The sequence below is a fragment of the Manis javanica genome, chromosome 1 (assembly GCF_040802235.1).
Source record: "Manis javanica isolate MJ-LG chromosome 1, MJ_LKY, whole genome shotgun sequence".
NCBI lineage: Eukaryota > Metazoa > Chordata > Mammalia > Pholidota > Manidae > Manis > Manis javanica.
Window position 1 is genome coordinate 165,547,033 of NC_133156.1, and position 20,148 is coordinate 165,567,180.

The 20,148-nt window shown below is 46.0% G+C and overlaps 1 protein-coding gene across 2 annotated transcripts in view; it reads left to right on the forward strand.

The window, feature by feature from the left end:
- Positions 1 to 5,073: 5,073 nt before the first annotated feature.
- ACOXL (acyl-CoA oxidase like) overlaps positions 5,074 to 20,148 on the forward strand; it is a 240,691-nt gene continuing 225,616 nt past the window's right edge. For both annotated transcript variants that reach the window (XM_073240806.1, XM_073240802.1), the window contains exon 1: positions 5,074 to 5,264. The gene's annotated coding sequence lies outside the window, so the exon portion shown is untranslated. The remainder of the gene's footprint in view (positions 5,265 to 20,148) is intronic.

Sequence of the window (20,148 nt, forward strand, 5' to 3'; positions counted from 1 at the left end):
AGTCAATAACAATGTATTGCCCACACGTGTGTAGTGAGCTAGTCAACCAGGGTCAGGTGAGAATCCTGGCCACAGGAACCTTCACTTTATCCATACCAAGCCTCCCTTAAGTTTTGTGAGCCAATGTAGTTCCATTTGACTGAAGAGAGTTCAAATTGTTTTTTATTACAACTGAGAAAGTCCTAGCTAACAGTCCAGGGAAGCCATATTTTATTTATTCTCTCTCCCTCCCCTTCTTCTGCTTCTCTCTGTATATGTGTGTGTGTGTGTGTGTGTGTGTGTGTGTGTATACATATAGACAAGCACATTATTTTCCTGACTCATTTGGAGAAAGTTGCCTATTTATCCCTAAATATTTCAACTTTCATTTCTTAAAAACAGGAAGATTCATTTATATATTCATGGTACAATGATCAAAAACAGGAAATTAAAATGATACAATAATATTATTTAATCCACCTTATTTAAAATTTCCCAATTGTCCTAATAATAAGCAGTCTGATTGTAGCAAAGCTGTGAAGCACTAATCTCACCCAAAGGTGTCAGCCCTGGATGCACATTAGAATCACCTGGGAGACTTAAACAATACAGACACCTAGGCCTCACCTCTACACATTGGATTTATTGGTTTTGTGTGTGTTTGTGTGCATGCACGTGAGTGCATGCCACTGAGCATTTCTTTAAAACCCCAAGGTTAGTCTTAAGTGCAGCCAATGTAGAAACCACTGATTTAAACCAATGTGGGGAAAATGGAAGTTTCTATGGCCAGGATCTTACACCTGACCCTAAACTACTTGATGATGTAATTGGCCTACTGCTAGGCTAATGCTCCCACACCTATAGGAAATAAGCTATTATCGGCTGAGTCACTGTATAGAGTTCTGCCCAGTGCTCTGGGTGGAGGTAGAGATGGAGGTGGATTATGGACCTGCAGGCTTCTGGATGCAGATGAGATCCTAGTGCTCACCTACCATCAGAGAGTAAAGCTGGGTATAAATCCTTTTACCCCAAGAATGTTCTGTTGTCATTTCTTGGTCTCATCAAATCCATATAGTGAACTTGCCCAGAGCTGAAATTCCCAGGTGAGACAGCCAATAATAGTCATTACTTCTATTTCTTTCTCATTTTTTAGTGATTGGTTTTGGGTGGGTGTGCTGGGTTGAATAGTGTTCCCTAGAAGTTCATGTCTACCTGGAACCTCAGAATGTTACCTTTTTGGAAATAGGGTCTTTGCAGATGTAATCAAGTTAAGATGAGGTCATATTGGATTAGGGTGAGCCCTAAACTGAGTGATAGTGTCCTTAAAAGGAAAGGGAGACTTAAAGACAGAAATCCACAGAGAAGAAGGTCATTTGACCCATGAAGGAGGAAACTGGAGGGGTGCAGGTAGAGCCAGGGCACACACCAAGGATTGCGAGGAGCCCCATGAGTCTAGGAAAAGGCACGGCAAGATTCTTCCCAGGAGCCTGCTGTCACCTTGATTTCAGACTATGTCTAACCTCCAGAACCATGGGAGAACATGTTTCTGTTGTTTTAAGTCACCCAATTTGTGGTAATTTGTTATGGTAGCCCTAGGAAACTAATACAGTGGGCATTGGGCTTCATCAAGGCCAGGAGACCCCAGGGCAATTTTACTGAGTCATTTCTTCGACAACTTTCCCTGAAAACTTCCTTCAGTGATTCACCGGTTCCTTGAAAGATCCTGTGGGGCTGGCTGGCAGGTACTTTGGTGCCCCCTGCTCTGGGTACCTGAAACCATTACACTTCTCTGTTCCCTGGAGAAGGGTTGACATGTGAACAGAGTGGTGCTTGTCACTTCTGGCGTACCTTTTTGAGCCCATGGGTGATTCAAGCCATTCTTCTGTATTCTGAGGCTGTGAGGCTTCAGATGGCAGCTGCTTGGTCTGACAGGTCCCAGAGTGAGAGGTGCTTTGCTGGGCACTCCCAAATACCATTCAGAGGTCTTAACAGGGTACAGGTCAAACTCTTGATTCTATTCTTGCCATAGGGGCTAAGGGTTGGAGTTTGAGTTTCCAGGGTTTTCTTTTCATTTTATTTAAAAGTTTTTTGTAGTATAGCTCATATGCAGTATTATATTCTTTCAGGTGTACAACATAGTGATTTGACAACTACATGTATTACAAAATGCTTACTATGCTAAATATAGTTACTATCTGTCACCATACAAAGAAATACTATGTGAACCAGTAATTCCACTTCTGGGTATTTACCCAAAGAAAACAAAATCACTAATTCAAAATGATGTAGGCACCCCTATGTTTACTGCAGCATTATTTACAAGCTGAGATATGGAAGCAAAGACATAAATGTATATATGGCCAAGACACACATATGCATGGATATATACATGGAGATATGTGTATACACACACACATACACACATATGTGTAAATATATATTATCTCTAAGATAGGGAAGCAACTTAAGTGTCCATCAATAGAAGAATGAATAAAGAAGATGTGGTACATATACACAACAAGCTTTCTGAGTTTTAATTGGCCTTTGTTGCTCAAGACACTTCTCTGTGTTATCTTTTATTGATAGGACTTGGGAAGCAGTTACCTCTTCCAACTCTGGAAGTCCCTGAAAATTTGTGGGCTCTCTGTTCCCTTCCCTCTCTGCTTGCAAGCTGGTCAGTTCTTTACAAAGTTCAACTCTTTTTTTTATACCATCTTGTCAAACACAGCCAATAGCAGCTGATGTGCAAAGCTAACATTGTGTTTTCAGTATCTTCTCCTGGAGCAGTGAGTTCCTTAGGTATGTCACGTAGTGGTGACAGTTTCATCAAGTGTTTGTCACTTCACAGCATGAACCTCCTGCCATTCAGCTTTGGTTATCAGTGTCCTCATGGCCTGGGAGCTCTCAGTCCCCAAGCCAGTGCATGTGCATATAGATGTATATATTTTATATCAGCAGCCACATTCTTCCAGTATCATCTAGGACAAGGGTAGGTTATAGTTGGGTAACGAACAACACTCTAAAAAATCCTAGTAGCTTATGACAAGTTTTTTTTCTCACTCAAGCTCCATGCACTTGGAAGGTAACTTAGTAACTTATGTTTTAGCTTGGAGATCTTTGAATGAAGAGGAACCACATTCTGACTTGATGCAGAGACTTCCATGTATTCCCCAGCAGCCTTGGACTTGATATTGGGACAGTATGGGAATTTGGTTGCCTCCTCTGAGGACTGGAGAGTGTATTTTGCCTGTGGAAGGGAGAGTGAGACAAATATTTGGCTACCAAAGAGGCAGATTTAGTAGTCAAAGTGCTGCTTATAGATTATCTTGGGTGTTGGCCTTTTGGGCATGTCCACGATGGTACTTCCCCTCATCCCAGTCAGGAGTGAACTGTTTTGGCCTGTGGACTGTGAGTGGAAGTTACATGTCCTTTCCAGCTAGAAGTTTAAGTACTTGTGTGGCCACACAATGATGGCTGCTCTGTCAGCCAGGATGTGGAGTGAGGGGACATGGAGCAGAGTCCCCATGTGGCGTGGATGAGAAATAAACTCATCTCTATAAACCTGAAGGCTTGGATTTGTGACCACAGCGTATGTGGAGTCATTTTGGCTTTGTTTCTTACTACTATTCTCTCCTGACTGATACAGAAGGAAAACCCTCCCCTTCTGCTTGGTACCATGTGGCACTTGGAGCTGCAGCATCCATTTTATGATCAAGAGGAGACAAGTTAAAAGAAAAAAAAAAAGATTAAGCTGACTGACTGAAAAAGGATGGTGGGGCAGGAGGAGGATGAAAAGAAAAGCTGGGTCCCTGTATCAAGCCACTGAACTGGCCCTTAGGACTCTCACACCTCCAGGCTTCCCAATATGAGGGAGAACAAAGCCTCATTAATGGCATAATGGCCTGCCAAAGTTCCCTCCTAACCCCCAGATCCTGGATGTTATCTCACAGGGCAAAGGGGATGTTGCTAGTATGGTTAAATTACAGATTTTGAACCAAGGAGATTACCCCAGATTATCTGGGTGGGGCCATGTAATCACAAGAGTCCTTATAAGAGGGAAGCAAAAGGCCAAGGTCAGAAGAAGGCAGGGATGGAAGCAAGGTTGTTGTGATGCACTTTGAAGGCAGAGGAAGTAGCCAGGACCCAACAAATGCAGGCAGCTTTTAGAAGCTGCAAAAGCCAAGGACAGGGATTTTTTGCTGGAGCTTCCACAGGGACTGCAGCTCTGCCAGCACCTTGACTTTAGTCCTGGAAGGTCCACTGTGGACTTCTGGCCTCCAGAACTGTGGGAGCATAAGTTGTGTTGTCTCCCACCACTCAGTTTGTGGTAATTTTTGTCACACAAGCCATAGGAAGGTGATACAGGTGACATCCATTAACTGAATGACAGCAGATAGCACCCCAACTGCCTGACTACACCCAAAACAGTCATCTCCCCAGCAGAGTGATCTTTGGAAGGGGACAGCTAGCATTTCCTGTGTATTTAAAAGGGGAATCAATAAAGTGTATGAGCAGGAGGGGAGGAAGGCACATTTGTACAAGAGGCTGTAACTCATTTCCTATACTGGCTTCTACAAAGAAAGGAGGGTCCTGGGAGTTTAGTGTTCACATTCATTGTCTTGTTCTGTCTGCATCTCGCAGCTGCAGGGGGCTGCGGTGGCTGCAGGCTCGGGCCACCCCCAGATTACAGTAATAATAAAGTTCACTGTAGTGCCCAGTTTGGGGGCAGCATAGATTTGAGCTGAGCGGCCGCTGAATTGGGGCCAGAGCACCGACCGGGCCGTATTGGGTCTTTGGAGCCGGGCAAGAGGCTGGCACACGAGGTCGTCGGAGTAAAATACCTCAGTCAGCCGCCAGGACTCCCGTGCCCCACCCACCTGACCAACACCCGATCTAGGGTCCTAATATTTGCTTCTTGTGGGCTCACAGACCGAAGGACACCTGACTAGGAGCCACGGGCAGCAGAAACTAAAGGCCCGCTGCTGGGAGGGAAGGTTTGGGGTTCCTGTCGAGCACGCAGGGGGCGGGGTCGGCATGGCGGGGGCGGAGTGGGTGGGCCTGCGGGGCGTGGAGCAACCGGCCTTGCGCGCCGGGCCTCCGGCGGGCAGCTCCGAGGAAGCGCGGGCCGAAGCCGGCCTCCCCGTCCGCGCGCAAAGCCGGATGGAGCCGGTGCCCGACGCAGGGCTCGGGGACTCGTCCCCGCAGCGCTACCTGGACAGCGAGTTCCGGGGCCTCAAGAACGAGGTGCTCAGGCTTCTTGACGGCTGCCCGCTCTTCAGGCACAGGTACTGTGCTGCAGCCTCCCCGGGTCCCCGGCCCGCCGCGTCCCGCGGTCCCAGCGCGTCGGTGCGGGCGCTGCCCGGTGCGCTCCGGGCGAGGGACGGGGTGTGGCAGCGCCCACAGGCAGGGCCCTCCTCACCCGCGCAGGTACGGCACTCTCCTCCCCAAGGGTGCGGCAGCCCCCCGCTGCCGCCCTCCGGACCCCGCAGGTCCTCCGCCGGTCAGCAGCCCCCTAGCGCAGAGTCGGGGCGAAGCGCGGGCCCCGCAGCCGCAGGGGCGGTGCTCTCCCCAGAACCCTGGTTGGCAGGTTCGGCCTTGCTTCCAAGGCTCAGTTGCTGGAGTGTGGGCCCCTCGGTGTCCCACCGCGGTGGCTGGGAAGCGGCCGAAAAACTGGGACGGGGTGGGAGGCCAGGACCGCGCTGAGGGCCACGCGGGACATGGCTGTAAGGTGGGCTCAGGTCCACGAGGTCACTTGATGCCACCACACCCCTGAGAAATGGGCAGTGGGGTGAGTGCAGCTCAAGTTTGCAGATGCGGAAAATGAAATGACTCAAATGACCAGCCAGTCGGGACCAGAACTCAGCACTTGTCTTGTGGGCCCTTTCTCCTACGCTCTGCTAGGAAGCTGACCCCATCCCAGGCAGTCTGAAAAGTCCGCTCTTAAACTGTGCTTTGGAGTTTAAGAAAGTCTCTGAATAAAACGTCCGAGGAGGATTAATGAGTCAGCCCACCTTTAGTTTACTGCTGAAGAACCAATGTTAAGAGGTAAGGGGATGTCTTGAGTGGAAGTCGTGTGTCCTTGGAGAAGTTGGGGCTCCTACACTGGAGGTATTTAGTGCGGGGTAGGGGTGGGAGGCTTTCGGAAGGGGCAGGTCAGGTGTGCGAGATGGTGGGTGTGTCCCTGAGTATCCCCCCACTTTCCCTCTCCCTCCCACATAGATCCTTAAGTCATGGTTCTCAAAGTGTGGTTGGTCCAGGGACTCCTGCAGGTACCCTGACCGTTTCAGGACACTTGAAGTTATAAACTACTTTTTAATAATACTAAGATGTTACCTGCCTTTTCATTCTGATTTTCTCACAAATGTACAGTGGAGGTTTCCAGAGGCCACAGGATGTGTAATATCCCAACCAACCAATTTAGAAGCAGATATGAGAATCCAGCCATCTTCTCTTAATCCCTTCCATTAAAATGATTTGTAAAAATGCAGAACAATGCCATTCTTTGTGAATTTTTTTTATTTTGGAAAAGTATTTTCCTAAAAGTTGAATCCTTTATTACTGTTAATTTCACATGTTTAATATATATTTAAACAACTTTTATGTCATAATTTCTAATTATGGTAAATATCAGTAGATATTTAGGAGTGGCAATAATTTTTTAAAAGTTAATTTTTTTTTTAGAGCAGTTGTAGGCTTACAACAAAACTGAAAAGAGGATATAGAGATTTTCATACACCCCCTACCCCCACACATGCACAGCCTCCCGCATTATCAACATCACTCATCAAATGGTTCATTTGTTACCAAGGATGAACCTACATGGACGTATTATATTCACCCGAAGTCCATGGTTTACAGTAGGGCTCACTCTTGGTATTGCCCATTTTATGGGTTTGGGCAAATGTGTAATGACATGTGTACATCGTTATGATGTCAGAGTATTTTCACTGCCCTAAAAATCCTTTGTGCTCTTCACCAGCCCCTGGCAACAACTGATGTTTTCACTGTTTCCAGAATGTCGTATAGTTGGAAACATGCAGTATATGGCCTTTTCAAATTGACTTCTTTCACTTAGTAATATGTGTCAGATTTTTCCCATGCCTTTTTACAGCTTGATGGCTCATTTTGTTTTAGTGCTAAGTAATATTCCGTTGTCTGGATGAACCACACTTTGTTTATCCATTCACCTACTGAAGGGCATCCTGGCTGCTAGCAAGTTTTGGCTGTTATGAATAAAACTTCTCTAGACATCCATGTGCAGGTTTTTGTATGGAGGCCTCAATGATTTTGAGTGCAAAAAGGATCTGCTACTTTAAGTCATACCTGCTTCTGTCATATCCCTTTATTCACATATCTGTTACCCATCTTGGCAGTTTCGTTCCTAGGCTGTTGTCTCTTTGCCTTTTCAATTTTGGTAACTGCAGCTTAAAATATGGAACAGAATTCTAATATCCAAATGACTGATTTGGGTCAGATAGATTATACTTCTTTGTGAATTGCACAACCTGCTTAGGGACAGAGGGGGGCACATGGGTGTTGGAAACCAGCAGGCAGCTTATTTCCTGTGTGGTTGTCATCAAGTCATTTACCTTTCTGAGCTTACATTTGCTCATCCACAGAGTAGGGATAATTTCTGTGCTGCTGTTATTATAATGCATAAATGAGAAACTGTTGATTAAGTATTCAGTAATGATGGCAGTGATATGACACCAAGAAAACTCCCCTCAAAAAACAAAAGATAAAAAATGCCATTTCCATTTTTCCATTCTCTCCAGTTTTTGTTTATTGACTTCATAATTTCAGGGTTGTAATAAGAGCATAGACAAAATGCTGTTGTATGTGTGACACTTTTCCATTCTCTCCAGTTTTTGTTTATTGACTTCATAATTTCAGGGTTGTAATAAGAGCATAGACAAAATCTCATATTATTTTTTCCCAAGTGATTAAGGATTCTAGTACTTCTTTGAATGTTCACATTGTACTCCTGGATTTGATCTCATGTGTCAGAAGGCAGTGATCCTGATTTCATGATATTTTAACATTCTGCCAAAGTAAAATGCTCCATAGGAGACCAGAAATAAAACTTCTCTGTTCACTGATTCACCTAGGCAGTGCTAGGCCCCTGTGGCTAGTCCTTCCTCCCCAGCCTTTGAAGTTAAAGTAGGTGTTGGGGGGTGGGTTTGTGGCAGCACAGTTCTGTGAGTGCTGTGTGTGTATAGTGGGAAGTTTGTACAGGGTCAGGCACTCCCAGGACATAAGAGCCCAGACATGGTTTTCCTCCAAAAGGAAAGAGTTCATGCAGTTTCCTGTGCATGTAACAGCTACCCTAGTCAGCCCTGGGGCTAATTTTCCAGACTGCTGCTCCCAGCTGCAGTGTGGGTTCTCCTCCAAAGACTGGCTTGCCAGGCTGACTCCTCATGGTCCCACTCTGTTACTGTGGGACCAGACGGTTTGCCGAGGGTCACAGCTGCCCTGTCACACATACAACAGCATGCTGTTCAAGAGGACAGCAGGAGGATTCTGGGAAACTGGAGGCTCCTCCCCGAGGTTTGCAATGAATGTTTAAAAGCAACATCTGATATAAGATAAGCTTCTACAATGTTTTTGAGCTTGTTTCTTGGCAAACTGAAGTTCTCTCCTGAGGGCCAAGCTAGCATGTGGGTGTGCACAGTGTAGGTATGGCACACACCTTTCAGCAAAACAACTTGTTTTCTGGCCCACTATGTGTTTCTGGCCTCCCAGACCTCCCTGCCCTTCCATAGGCTCCCCTTTGTGACCTGGCTTTGCTGTGCCAGGCATGTTCCCTCTCCCCCTTCTTTCTCTTTGCTCTCTTTTCTTTCCTTCCCCAGAGCAATTTGAATTTCTCTTCCAAACTTTGCATAGGTTTCATTTTTTCCCCTCTTTCTTATTTATATATCATGGAGGCAGCCTCACTGTAAAGAGTCAAATAATATGGAAAACTCATAGGTTTCCTAAATTGACACCCTCCCCAACTAATTTTTTATTGTAAAATACACAAAAAATAAAATTTAGCCATTTTCACCATTTTAAAGTGTACAGTTCAGTGGTATTAAGTATATTCACAGTGTTTTGCACCCATCACCACCATCCATCTTGGAACTTTTTCATCTTACCAAACTCAAACTCTGTTCCCTTTAAATGCTAACTCCCCATCTGCCTCCCCAAGCCCCTGGCAACCAGTCTAGTTTCTGTCTTTTGACTATTCTAGGAACCTCTTGGAAGTATCCTTTTGTGTCTGCCTTATTTTACTTAGTGTAATATTCCTGAGGTTCATCCATGTTGCAGCCTGTGTCAGAAACTCCGTCCTTGTAAAGGCTACATATCCTCCATTGCATGGAGAGTCCACATTTCATTTAATCCATTCATCCCGTTGCTTCCCCTAACCACTTTTAATACTTTTGTATGCTGTTTTTTTTTTTCTTCTGTTTTTCTACTGTTATGGAAAATACTGAAAAAACCTGGACTGGATCACTGACGGAAAAACCAAGCGGCACTCGGAGGTCTTGGAGTGTTGAGGCTTTATTTCACACTGGCGGGCTCAGAGGGGAGTAATCTCCCAAAAAGTCTGAGCCCCGAACAAAGGCAAATGGGGCAATATGTATCTTTCTGCTTCCTATCTGTAACATTCCTACGTGCACAGCAAGCAAGCAGGCAAGGGGGAGGGAGTTTAGGGAATGAACCTTGGGAACCGGTGCTCCACAGAGCCGGAAACCCCGTTTTTTTGTTGTTTGTGTTGAGGAGGGGGGCGAGGCAGAGGGGAGCCACCCGGGCTAGATTGCTGTCCTCGTAAATCATTCCCTATCACTACAAGTTCATATACATAAATGAATATTTCATTTTTCTATAAGCAGGATCATACCATGTGTTTTGTGCTATAGTACATATAAGCATTCTTAATACAAATAGTACAATGAGGTTTATAATGCAAATAGAGGTTCATGCCTCCATCACCTTCGTCCCTGTGGGTAAAATTGTAACATTTCCAGAATATCTCTCCTGGCTTTGGTTCATTTGCATATCCTCAGGGGTGGAGAGAAGTTCATCACTGTATCAGTGGGTAATTACCTGGGCAACCAGGGCGTGTCTGACCTGAGAGGTTAAGGGGAGGGGGCTGGCTTGCTTGCTTGCTGGCTTCTTCCAGAGCAGAGGAGAAAGACGGCACAGGATTGTAGTTTGTGAGCAATAAATGAGTTTTAAACTATTTCTCCCTTTGACTGACTTCGGTTTCTAGGGGTATTTTACCCCGGGATTTCCTCTCCCCATACTTACAGTCCCTCATTCCCTTTCCTCATTCATTCACCAGATCCTTGTGTTATTTACCTTCATATTCCTAAGTAACTGCTTAAACGGCCCCTTCTTGGTCATATAATGGCTTCATGTTATGGAAAATGAAGTCTTGCTGCTGTACCACTTTCCCGATTCTCTGAAAATCAAATGTGTTCCTTCCTTTTTATAGCATCTGTTGTTTTCCGGTTGTACAATCTCTTAATTTTTGAGAACAGGTGATGTAATTTTTTGAGATGGCTCTTTCTAGTCTTTGCTTTGTCTCTGTTTCCTTCAAGTTCCTTTTTTCCATTTGAACTTTTGACCTCAGTCATTTTTGTTGAAGGCTTTCATTAAATGTCCAGTCAACCTGAGTGTTTGCTCACAATAGGAGCAAAATAAGTAATGTGATAAAAGGGCTGATTGTAAACAGGCAGAGTTGTTTGGTCCAGGCTGTCCTGATGCATATTCTTTTCAGGGGCAGATCAGTACTAGTGTTTTATTTTGGACAGAGTTAATTTCTCTAGAGACGAATCTTTTAGTTTCCTGAGGGCTGGGTGGGTGGGGAATAGACAGGGCATGATCCTGGCTGCCTGAAGTGGTCCTGAGCAGAGGTCCTCTCTGTGTGACTGATGCTCCTTCCTCAAGACATCTGGCTTCCAGTTGCTGGGAAACGCTTATCCACTCTGCTTTTGTTAGAACAAGTCACTTTACTGCCATCTGCTGGGAAGTTGTGGAAACTGTCCACGATGTGGAGGTTGCTTGTGATTTGTTGTGCCTGGCATGTTGGTAAATGGGGGTCCTGGCTGCGGAGGTCCCACTGGCCTGCTGCTGCTCTTTCACATCTCCCTCTCCTGACGGTGAACCTCCAGGCTTTGATGGGTTTGGGAGGTGACTTGGGGATCCAGCTGCTGTCAGCCTCCAATTCCCCAAACTTGTGGAGTTGAGGGTCTGCTCCCCAGACCTATAAGACTTAGATTCTCGTTCAGCTAAGCCAGTTACCACTGGCCTGTCCACTTTCCAGCTGCCGGTATGTAGGTGCTGTCCCTTGCCTGCTGCTGATTTCCCTGCAGTTCTTGGTTGGTCCCTGTGGTCTTGGGTCTTATTCATTTCATTACTATCATTTGTACGGATGATGAAGGCCTGGGTTTAGATCTGTTCTGATAGCTAGAAACCTGCAGACCTATATTTCTGCGTCAGTGTAGATGGGACTGTCTAACTCTTTTTAAAAGTGGCATGAATTATGGTTCTACTATAACTTACTCACCCTGTGCCCCACTGATGGACACTCAGGTTGTGCGCAGTCTTTTTTGTCCTAAGTGATGCTGCAGAGGGCATCCTGGTGTCTGCCACAGGAGATTTCTCTGGGTGAGGTCCTACAGGTGACACTGATGGGGCAAAGGGCACACTGGAAACACCTGCAAATATTGCCAGATTATCTTTCAAAGGCTTCAGTTTTTTTGCCCCCCACAGTACGTGAGTCAGTTTCAAATCCAGTTTAATTGTGGATGTGTGGGATCAAATTCTAGTGTTTATCTGTTCATCCTCTGAGATACTGTGTCAGGCTCCCAGAACAGGCTGATGAATGTGTGAGGTGGGCTCAGCTCGCAGGAGCTTGCTGCAGTGCACGTGATATGGCTGTCCTGTGAGCTGGCAGCCTGTGGTCTTACTGCCAGCTCTGTCACTTTGTTTTTCCCATTAAAGTATTTAAATATCCCAGACATTGTATTTTCTACAGTTTCCAAGGCCCCAAAGCAGCACAAAAAATGTTTTGCTAAACTGTAGGTCCTAATTTTTGAGTGTAAAATGTGCTTTTTGCAATATGCAAAGTACAATGTCAAATTTTGTTAATGTCTCTTGGAGTGAGGTTCCAGGCCTTCAGACAAGCAGTCAGAGGGTAAGAATGCCCCAAGGTGAAGTCCAGCTCTTGTCCCCTGTCAGTGTTTAGTGACTTGATCCAGTGTCCCTGTCCTTCGGAAAGTCACAGCCTGGTGAGGCTAGGTCAGGAGGGACACTGGGAACGCCAGTGGGATGACAGGACTTGGAGTTTTCCAGTGAGAACATCAGGTTGCTGCTATGAGCCGTGGTCCGTGATCCAGTCCACAAGCTTCACTGTAAGCTGAACTCCTGGGGTCCATTTGCTCATTTACAAAGGTGGAAACAAAGTGAAGGCTCAGCGAGAAGTGGCTCATTGAGGGCCTCCCAGCATGCAGGAGTGAAGCCAGGAGTAGGGCCTCTGGTCTCTCGGTTCCCAAAGCAGACACTCCCCAGGGTATTTGCTTGGAGTATTATGCATGGTGTATCCGTTTGCTGGGATTACTCTGCAAAGTGCTCCACGCTGAGTGGCTTAAATGTCAGAAATTTCTTGTTTGCAGTTCTGGAGGTTAGAAGTTTCAGACCAAGGGGTCAGCAGGGTTGGTTCCTTTTGAGGGCTGTGAGGGAAGGCCCGGCCTCAGGCCTTTCCCCTTGGCTGGTAGGTGGCCGTCTTCTCCTTGTGTCTTCACATGGAGAACCCTTCGTCCTTGACTGTGTCCAAATTTGACCTTTTTAGAAAGACACTGGTCATGGGGTTAGAGTCCACCCTATTGAGCTCATTTGAACCTGATTATCTCTACAAAGACCTTCTCTCCAAATAAGGTCACATTCTGAGGCCCTGGGGACCGGGACTTCAGCCCATGCATTCCTGGAGTCCACTGTTCACCCCGTTACTGGTGGTGAGTGATGCAGAAGGACAAAAACCTGAATGTGTGTATATCTGGGAAAAACAGAGTTTTGTAAATTTAAACAGGACTCCCTACCTCTACCCTCAACTGGAAAGTCATTTCTTGAGGATCTAGGGCTCCTAGCCCCATAGTTGTCACCAAGGGGGACCTCAGAGTGTGTCTGCTCCACGAATGGGCAGGAGTGAAGAGACGTGAAACCAAAACCCCTCGGGGCTGGAGGGGTCGCCTAAGGAATTTGGTAGCCAGTGTCTTACACGTGTCTGCCTCCCATGTTGCTGCACACAGTGCTCAGAAAACACACACCTGAGGATGGTGAGGGAGTGGTGGGGTGAGGCCCTGAATTTTTCAAGTGTTTGCCACCAAGCTGTGGGAGAACAGAGAGACAGAAAGATGGTTGCCCATTTTCTTGCTAATCAGTTCCATAAACCTGGAAGCGATGGTGATTTTCCAGGTCCTTGTCAGACTCTGTGTCCCCTGCCTACGTAACAGAGACAGTTAGCAGGACTTTTGGTCCTAGAAGCAAACAGCACGGTCAAGATAGGGTCCCAGGGTTGTCTTTTATGTGCATCCACTGGATAAAATTAATCATTATGTGGATTAAAAAAAAATCACATGAGAACAACGCATGCTCTTAATTCTGTAAGGGCTCTTGAAATATTTGGGAAAGCATCTCCTTCCAGGTCTAGCTGTCGAGGTGATTTGTGTTCTGTTCATTTCATGAATTTATTAAAGAGCATGTCAACCTGCTAGATGACTTTTCTCAACCTTAAAAAAATAATTGCTAGAAAAAGTAGTGTTGACTATGCATAGTGAAAGTTTCCATCTTTTCCCTTTGCAAGAAGTTCTGGGGTGATGTTACAGTACTTTGGCTTGCTGAGTGGGTGTGATATTGTGATTTATAATAAATATATACTTGGTCTTAATCCCCATTTCTGGCACAGAGCTCCCAAAACCTGTGGAATGTCCTAAGTAAGGAGAGCTACAAAAGTCTTTTGTTAGGTTAATGAGGTCATTTTGGGGCACTCCCAAGGATAAGGGCTGGCTGCCAGGGTGGCCAGCCTTGTGATTAGAAGGTTGGCAGGTTCCATTGTTCCCTCTACTCTGATCTCTGGAGGGGAGAAGGGCTGGAGGTTGAATCATTTGCCAATGGGCAATGATTTAATCAATGACTCTGTAATGAAACCTCCATAAAACCCAAAAGGACAGGATTTGGAGAGCTTCTGAGGAGGTAAACATGTGGAGACTGGGGCAGAGTGGCACATGTGGAGAGGGCATGGAAGTTTCCTGTTTTAAAAACACAGGTGTTTTCCCACTGAAGTCACGCAGCCTTATTTGATTTGTTTAGTTCCACCCAGGTCATGTGGGGAGGTGGCAGTCAGGTGGGTCTTTTGGTTCCAGACCCCTACTTTTTCTTCTAGACCATGTTCCTTCTTAAATAGATAATCACGATGGGTGTTCTGATTTATTTTCTGAAAATGGACTAATTTTCCATTTACTTAATTATGAAATAAAGAGTGTGAGGGGTCAAAAACCCCCTGAATTCAGAGACTTGGTGATGGAGTTGGGATGGGGGTTGGGGAGGTGCTGCCCAGCCTCTGTGACCAGGTCCTCGGGCGACCAGGAGGGAACAGGGTTGAGGGACAAAGGCCCACCACTCAGGGCACTTTGTGCCGTTCTCTTTAGGTCGCGATTTCTTCTTCTCCACCAGAGGCTTTAGGAACTTCTCGAGCTCTGCACTCCTTGGATGTGTCCCTTAGCGTTTCGCCCACCTGCTTTCCCTTATGGTGGTTCCAGCGCTGTCATCAGGAGGGCCACCGTTTTCCATGGAGGACTAGTGTATTCGTTGGGTATTCAGGGATCTGTTTAGGAAGTCTGTGGTGTATTCTAACACCTTTGTTACTAACGGGATTCTAGAGGTCTGATTGAGAACAAGTAATGCCCATACTGTGGGTTTATTATTTTTTCCTTACAGCAGTGTAGCAGCAAACTGCCCTTGAGCACAAGTGATATTCCTGTGAAGACCTTTAATAATTCAGCAATTGAGAATGACTTTTGGTCACATTGGCTGGAAGAGAAAAGAAATACCCACTGCCCTCCCAGTTCTGAGCTATAAGAACATTTTATTTGGGGTGTTTTCACCCTTTCACGCAAATGAATAGAATAAATGTTGAAACTAGAACATTATAATACTTTGAAAGCCCTGGATGGTGAGGGAGACCAGTGGCGAGATTCCAGTTCGTAATATTGGGAAATGTGTGGCTCTTACACAGAAAAGAGGTTTGCAGTCCAATTCTTCTGCATTACTCTGGCAAAGCAGAACTTTTAGGGGGTAGGAAGAAAGTGTGGGCGTGCTCTATGCACGCGAGGTGATCTCTGCTTTCTCCCCTCCCCTCCCAGCCCCTCGGGAATTCCCAATGAGCTGAGCTGGGGCAGCAGGCAGGGGTTTCCAGTTTCCTCCTTTGTTTTGTCGGGTAATAATGGCAGTCTTTTTAGGACTGAGTGCAGTTCATGTAGGCTGTGGGTTGGGGCTCTCCCTCTGGGCCCCCTTAGACTTGGCACTGACCTTGCAGCACCCTTCCTTCCTATCCCCAGTCTACTGGCCTTCTGGCTCCAGCCCAGCCTTCACTCAAGCAACCCTGACTGATGCCCATGCAAAACGGTGGCATCGATTTCCAGTTATCTATTAACTTAAAAACTAATCACATTGTTTAAAAATTTAAAAAATACACAGAAAATTTATAGTGAAAATCTCCCTGGTATCTACACTGGCTTCTTATCTTTCTAGAGACTTAAAAAAAATGCTCCTATTAGCAAATATGAATATTTGATCCTATTTTCCTCATTTTTACACTCCAAAGATAGCACACTCTACACTCTGTTCTACATCTTTTTTTTTAAAGCGACCAACATATTTGGGGAGCGAGGGTGCTCATTTTGCTCTTCATTATGTAGCACTCTGTTATAAGATTGCTGATGAACTTCACAGCCCTGTCAATGCTGCTGTGACTAAGCTGATACCTGACTTATTTTGCTTGTGTGCAAGTACTGTAGATGGTCCATATTTATATAATTGGGGAGAGATGTGTTTAACTCATTCTGAGATAGAGCTGCTATCCCAGACCTGTCCTCTTGATATTTTTTTTGTACATTTCTTATCTTTTCCCAACCCTCTCATTGTTGAATTTGTCATCTGGGTAATGATTACTGACAGCAACTCAATGAAAAGAGCTGTTTGAAGCTGACTGAAAGACAAGTGAATGAAGGATATCTTTTTAGAAGAGAATGTAGGAGGAAACCAAGATGATCTTAGGTATGGCAGTGACCTTTCAGATGCAACACCAAAGGCACAACCAATGAAAGCATGATTAATAAGCTGGACTGCACGAAAATGAAAAGCTTATGTTTTTTGAAAAACCCTGTCAAGCAAGTGAGAAGACAAGTCACAGATTGGGAGAAGATATTTGCAAAAGATACATTTATTATCCAAAATATATAAGGATCTCTTAAAACTCAGCAATAAGAAAACAACAACCTGATTTAAAAAATGGGCCATAGACCTTTACAGACATCTCATCGAAGATGTACAGATGACAAATACGCATATGAAAGGCGCTCGACATCATGTAGCATCATATGTAAATGCAAATTAACACAGCAATGAGATAGCACCACACATCTGTTAGAACAGCTCAAATCCAGAGCACTGACCACAGTCAATGCTGACAAGGATGTAGAGCAACAAGAAATTTCATTCATTGCTGGTGGAATGCGAATTAGTAAACACACTTTGAAAGGCAGTTTGGATGTTTCTTATAAAACTGAAATACTCTTACCATATGATCCAGCAACCTCACTCCTTGGAATTTGCCTCAAAGAGTTGGAAACTTATGTCCACACACTGATAATGTGAACACAGATGTTTACAGCAACTTTATTAATCACTGCTGAAAGCTGGAAGCAGATACAATGTCTTTCAGTGGGTGAATGGATATATGAACTGTGGTATATCCAGGCAATGGAATATTATACAGTGAGAAATAGAAACTAGGTACCAAGCCATGAAAAGACCTGGAGGAATCTTAAATGCATATTAAAGTGAAGAAATCTGAAAAGGCTACATACTGTATGACTCCAACTATATGGCATTCTGGAAAAGGCATAACTATGGAGACAGTAAATATACCACGGGATGCCAGGAGTTGTGTGAGATGGGGAGGGATGAGTAGGTGGAGTGAAACTATTCTGTGTGATACCATAAGGATGGATACATGTCATGACATATTTGTCCAAACCCAAAGAATGTACATCAAGAATGAACCCTAAGCTAAACCATGGACTTTGGGTGGTGATACGTCTACAGAGATTCATCAGTTGTAATGAACATACCACCCTCCACCACAGACAAAGACCCGACAGGAACCCCCTACAAGAGAGCACCCCCAATCCACACCTGGCAGTGAGGGGAGTGATGTGGATAACAGGGGATGCTGTGCACTGTGTAGGGGTGGTGGGTGTATGGGAAACATTTCTAACCTAAACAGCCCTAAAAGAATAAAGTCTTTCAAAATAATTTTCTCTTCATTTCTTTTTTTTTTTTTTTTTGGTTGGGGTAAAATATCACAGGTTCTTCATTGCAGAAACTAAAGTTAGGAGAAAGTAAACGGTACCTGGAGGAGGAACTGATGACAAACTCTCAATAGAGCCACCCTTTGCCTTTGATGGCGAGGCCAACACCAGCCTGCCTTAAGCCGTGGTGCACGATGATGGTGACAAGCCCTTAGAGGCCTGGCTGCCCAGGTTTCAGTCCTGCCCCTGTTTAGGCACTGGCGGCCTTGGGCAAGAGCGGCTGTTCACTTACCTGAAAGCTCACAGACGTGTTTGGAGGTCCCAGGGGGACGATGAGAGCAGTCGGTGCTGTCAGTGCGCAGCAAGCACCAAGAGGACTCAGCCGTGGTGACGGTGATGAGGCTCTGTTGCTACCATGATGCAGGTGCCAGGTGCTCTTCAAGTGCGACCATTTCTGATCCTCACACCAGTCCTGTGGCTGCAGTTATTATCATCCCCACTTCGCAGACGAGAGAACTGAGGCCTTGAGAAGCACAGTGGGGAGCAGGCGTCTGAACTGTGGGCTTGGACTCAACACCGCCAAAGACGGGGCAGGGTCCACCCTCCTTTGGGCCCACTCGCAGCTGCCCCAGTGCCGCTGCTGAGGGCTCTCTGACTGGACCACAGTCCCGGGCATCCTCCAAGAGCCGTAACTTAGGGCTGCACACCTATGCTAGCTAACCTCTCACGTGCCACCTCTGCCCCAGCGCCCACTAAACATCATCCTCTTTTGACGCATCAAGTCTCATTTCTAAGCCAATTTCTGTTCTGGAGGTCGAGGTCATGCTGACAGCCTGGACCAATCAGGAGCCGGTCCTCCGGCTGAGCTGCTGCAGGCCCCACCCAGTCCTGGTGAGAAATTTGCCATACACTCCTGTGCCTAGTGGGAAACTGGGTCTGCCCCAGCCCTCTGCTCGTTTGGCCATATTTCTCCCTTCTCTTCTTTCCTGCTTACTTGCCGGCCCTTCCCTCCGGGGACTTCCTCTCTCTGCCCACAGTCACCCTGCTTCTCAGCGGATTGTGCATAGTGATCAGGTTCTCACTTTTCTGTCTTCTCCCGGACACTGCAGCTCCTCCTGACAGAACCAAGTAGAGGTAATCTTAAACCAGAACTCTCCACTCCACAAAACAGCCACGCCATCCCCTGGATGCAGCAACAGCCCTGCCTCTTGAGGTCTAATGTTAATGTGTGACATTCATCTTGTGCAACGCTGTGTGGGGACCCTGTTTCTAGTCCTCTGTGTTCCACGCTGAAGTCTGAGCTCTTTGAGGGTGGGAATCAGCCTGGCTTGTCCTGGACGTGTTTTAGCATGAGCAGACGCTGAATGAAAGCTCAAGGAAAGGACAAATGGAAGGATGACGGGAGGTCCCTTGGCGCCAGCCACTGGAGGCCAGGCTGCCGGGTGTGGATTGGGGGTGCCTCTTGTAGGGGGTTCCTGTCGGGTCTTTGTCTGTGGTGGAGGGATCTTTTCTTCTCTTCCTGCCTTGTCTCTGTCGCCATGAGTCTGTCTTCCTGTGGCCTTGGTAGACTTTGCCAGTCAGCAAATGTGCATCTCTGAGGGTGAGTGAACTTCAGAGCCACAGGTAAATGGTGGTGCTCAGAAAACCTTGCCTTAGCTCTTCTTGGCCACGCCTGTTTGTTCAGGGCCAGTGCCTTGGACAGTTGCCACAGGATAATTCAACAGCCTCTGTGTCCATTCAGTCCACTCTTCTAGGCTGTCAGGATGGAGGGTGGTGGGTGCGGCTTTGGACTAGGAGGTCAAGTGGTGACCTAGCTGTGCTGTTTACTAGGTGGAGGGTTTCTTTGCTGGCTGTCTGCAGATCTGTTCTTCACAGCCACTGTCATTTGTGGGAACATTTGGCGGTGGGGTACATCTCTCTCTCTTTTTTTTAAATTTTGGTATCATTATGTTTACTAGACTCCCCCCATCACCGAGCCCCCCCATAAACCCCATTACAGTCACTGTCCATCCGCATACTAAGATGCTGTAGAATCACTGCTTGTCTTCTCTGTGTTGCACAGCCCTCCCTGTGCCTCCCCCCCACATTATACATGCTAATAATAATGTCCCCTTTCTCCCCCACCTTGTCCCTCCCTTCCCACTGATCCTCCCCAGTCCCTTTCTCTTTGGTAACTGTTAGTCCATTCTTGGGTTCTGTGATTCTGCTGCTGTTTTGTTCCTTCAGTTTTTTTCTTTGTTCTTATACTCCACAGATGAGTGAAATCATTTGATACTTGTCTTTCTCCATCTGGCTTATTTCACTGAGCATAATACCCTCTAGTTCCATCCATGTTGTTGCAAATGGTAGAATTTCTTTTCTTCTTAAGGGCTGAATTACATTCCATTGTGTATATGTACCACATCTTCTTTATCCATTCATCTACTGATGGACACTTAGGTTGCTTCCATTTCTTGGCTATTGTAGATAGTGCAGTGATCAACATAAGGGTGCATATGTCTTTTTTATTTTGAACTCTCTTTCAGGCAGATTGGTGAGTTCAGTTTCATTTGGGCCTTTTTCTGGGGTTTGTGAGATTTTGGTGTGAACCATGCTC